The following is a 4,311-nucleotide window of genomic DNA, read 5'->3' on the forward strand; positions in this document are numbered from 1 at the left end:
CACGGGGGTGGAAATGGCGCAGCCTGCAAACTTGTTGATGGTGGCGCAGCCCGCAGACTTGTTGATGGTCATGGAAGTGTTTGAAAATGATAAATCACCTATCACGGCCGGCCAGATTAGGACTTGGACCAGCCAAGATCCTCTGCTGTCCCTAGTAAAAAACTGTGTACTACATGGGAGCTGGGCCAGCATCCCCGTTGAAATGCAAGAGCTAATCAAGCCGTTCCAGCGGCGAAAGGACGAGCTGTCCATTCAGGCAGACTGCCTGTTGTGGGATAACCGCGTAGTGCTACCCAAAAAGGGCAGGGAGACATTCATCTCGGATCTCCACAGCACACACCCGGGTTTATTATTGATGAAAGCGATAGCCAGATCCCACGTGTGGTGGCCCGGTATTGACTCTGACTTAGAGTCCTGTGTACGGCAATGCAGCGTATGTGCTCAGTTGAGCAACGTGCCCAGAGAGGCATCACTAAGTTTGTGGTCCTGGACCTCCAGACCATGGTCGAGGATCCATGTCGACTATGCAGGCCCGTTTCTCGGTAAAATGTTCCTGGTGGTGGTGGATGCTTTTTCAAAATGGATTGAATGTGAAATAATGTCGGGAAGCACCGCCACCGCCACCATTGAAAGCCTGAGGGCCATGTTTGCCACCCACGGCCTGCCTGACATACTGGTCAGTGACAACGGGCCATGTTTCACCAGTGCCGAATTTAAAGAATTCATGACCCGCAATGGGATCAAACATGTCACCTCGGCCCCGTTTAAACCAGCCTCCAATGGGCAGGCAGAGCGGGCAGTACAAACAATCAAACAGAGCCTTAAACGAGTCACAGAAGGCTCACTCCAAACCCGCCTGTCCCGAGTACTGCTCAGCTACCGCACGAGACCCCACTCGCTCATAGGGGTGCCCCCGGCTGAGCTACACATGAAAAGGACACTTAAAACCAGACTCTCGCTGGTTCACCCCAACCTGCATGATCAGGTAGAGAGCAGGCGGGAGCAACAAAATGTAAACGATGGTCGCGCCACTGTGTCACGGGAAATTGATCTGAATGACCCTGTGTATGTGCTAAACTATGGACATGGTCCCAAGTGGATCGCGGGCATGGTGATAGCTAAAGAAGGGAGTAGGGTGTTTGTAGTCAAACGAGACAATGGACAAATTTGCAGAAAGCACCTGGACCAAACGAGGCTGCGGTTCACAGACTGCCCTGAACAACCCACAGCAGACACCACCTTTTTCGAGCCCACAACACACACCCAAAGGATCAACGACACCACCCCGGACCAGGAAATCAAACCCATCACACCCAACAGCCCAGCAAGGCCAGCAAGGCCAGGCTTACCCAGCAGCCCTGCAGGGCCAACAACACGCCAGCCCAGCGAGGGCACAGCCAACACACCAGAACAGACATTTGTGCCGAGGCGGTCCATCAGGGAAAGAAAGGCTCCCAACCGTCTCACCTTGTAAATAGTTTTCACTTTGACTTTGTGGGGGTGTGGTTGTTTATCTGTAATGCATGCACTCCCATGTTCCGCCACCAGGGAGCGCATACCCTGAAGTCCCAAGGGATCCCAGCATCCCTTGGGAGCACTGTATATAAGCCGGCCCCTAAGGCCTGTTCCTCACTCTGGAGTGTCTTAATAAAGACTGAGGTCACTGTTATTTTAACCTCCCTGCATGCAGTCTCATCTGTGTTAGGAACACAACAGAGGGAGTGCAGCGAAGGTTCACCAGACTGATTCCTGGGATGGTGCGATTGTCCGATGAGGAAAGATTGAGCAGACTAAGCCTATATTCTCTAGAGTTTAGAAGAATGAGAGGTGATCTCATTGAAACATAAATTTATGCAATTTTCATAAATTTTTCAAGATGTTCTCAAGTTACAAAAGGCAATAGAAATATCCGGATGAACTTTAATGTTTTGCTTGACAGGGCTTGACAGGGTAGATGCAGGGAGGATGTTTCCCCCGGGCTGGGGAGTCTAGAACCAGGGGTCACAGTCTCAGGATAAGGGGTCGGCCATTTAGGACTGAGATGAGGAGAAACTTCTTCACTCAGAGGATGATGAATCTTTGAAATTTTCTGCCCCAGAGGGCTGTGGAGGCTCAGTCTTTGAGTATATTCAAGGCTGTGGTCGATAGATTTTTGGATATTAAGGGAATCAAGGGATATGGTGATAGGGCAAGAAAGTGGAGTTGAGGTAGAAGATCAGCCATGATCTCATTGAATGGTGGATTAGGCTCGAGGGGCCGAATGGCCGACTCCTGCTCCCGTATTGGACTGTTCAGTCACCTAAGAACTCACTTTTAGAGTGGAAGCAAGTCTCCATCGATTTCGAGGGACTGCCTATGATGATGAGTTCCAGACCCCCACCACCCTCTTTGTGAAGAAATTTCCCTTCCTATCTCCTCTAATCCTTCTACCAATTAATTCAAATCTATGCTCCCTGGTTGTTGACCCCTCTGCCAAGGGAAACAGGTCCTTCCTATCTTCTCTATCCAGGCCCTAAAACAGGCCTGTACGTGTGTGAGGGAACCTACTCCTCTGCCCCATTTTAGCCAGGGGTGCTTACAAAAGCGTGTGCCCCAATTTTGGGCTCGACAATTTTCAGGTCTCCTCGGGACGCAGGATGACGTTATTGTGCCCAGAAAAAGAGTACGACGAATTTCAACTTTTCTCCCTGCGCCCCCCTGCCATCGTTTCTCAAATAGTTCCAGAGCGTTCACATCTACTGACATGATTGCATGTGTGCTGGCAGTGTGAGATCTTTATCTGATGTGCTGTTAGGGAGCCTTGTAGCTGTGCAAAATTCTCACGGGTTTGCAGCAGAGTTTCGCGCTCTAATGTCATCTCTGGCACCAAGTTGCATTAACACAGAACCATAGCATCAGAAGGAGGCCACTCAGCCCATCATGCCTATGCCGGTTCTTTGAAAGAATTAGGAGCAGGAGTAGGCCATCATCAAGCTGTCTAAACAGCCAATCACACTGAAGAATTCTCAGCGACAGCAAACCAGGAAATAAAAAGCACTGATGCAATTCACATTTTAAATAAAGATTGGGACATACACCTGGGGTTAAAGTAGAAGCTGAAATATCGTGAACAGTCTTTTAAAAAATATATATTTTAAAATTCTAGTAATTTTTATTCTGATGGATAAAATTCGGCTTCTTTGAAGGAGCCCTGCTCATTCCCTATAGCCCCAATTTCCGCCCCTTCAATTGTAGTGTTTATCCAATTCCCTTCTGAAAGTTGCAATTGAATCCGTGACAAGCATCCTTTCAGGCATCGTGTTCCCGATCACAAAATGTAAAACGGTATCTCCTCATCTTACCCCCCCCACCGATTCTTTTGCCAATGTGCCCTCTGGTTACCGACACTCCGACCAGTGGAACCAGTTTTTCCCTTTGTGCTCTATCAAAATCCTTCATGATTTTGAATACCTCTGTTAAATTTCCCTTTAACCCTCTCTGCTCCAAGGGGAATCATCCCAGCTTCTCATGCCTCTCTATGGACCTGAAGTCCCTCTCCCTCAAACACTGTGAGAGCATTATTACAGCAGATTGCCTAATTTCAGCAGCCCCATTAGCATTGGTGCAGGATTACCACAGGGCAGATGGAAATTGACATTAATGCAGCAACTGACATGGGACCAATGGATGCGCAATAACCTCCCCCCCCGGTGACACATGTGTCTCAGACCAACGCTGCTGATAATGTCATCTACGGGGCAGCCTAAAGGTTATACAGTACTGAGCCGCCAATTTAATTGGAAATGTTTAAAATAAATAACTCGCTGCGTGCCGATGAGAACCTCTCATTCTTTTCCTTGTTGGTGCCCGGGGGTGTTTTCCGCACATTAAATCTCGGCCTCCTCAAGCACTTTGGATTAATTGCACCAGCAGCAGCAGCATGGGAACACACCGGGGAGATATCTCAAAAAGGAGCTGGCCCAGCCTCAAAACAATCGAACAGAAGCAAAATACAAATACAGATAAAGCAGGTTTTATGAATGGCAAGAGTGCAAAGGGGAATTGGACAGACACCTTGCAAGGGAAAGATTTTTCAGGGCAACAAGGAAAGAGCGAGAAATAAAGTCTTGCATTTATATAGCGCCTTTCACAACCTCAAGATATCCCAATGCGCTTTACAGCCAATGAAGTACCTTTGAAGCATAGCCACTGTTGTAATGTAGGAAATGCAGCAGCCAATTTGAGCAAATAGTACAAGTAAAATGGATAACCCCTAACTTAGAACAAGCATTATTTAGACAAAGTAGCCATAAGAATAGAACAACAACAATA

This window comes from Pristiophorus japonicus, chromosome 15, assembly GCF_044704955.1.
Source record: "Pristiophorus japonicus isolate sPriJap1 chromosome 15, sPriJap1.hap1, whole genome shotgun sequence".
NCBI lineage: Eukaryota > Metazoa > Chordata > Chondrichthyes > Pristiophoridae > Pristiophorus > Pristiophorus japonicus.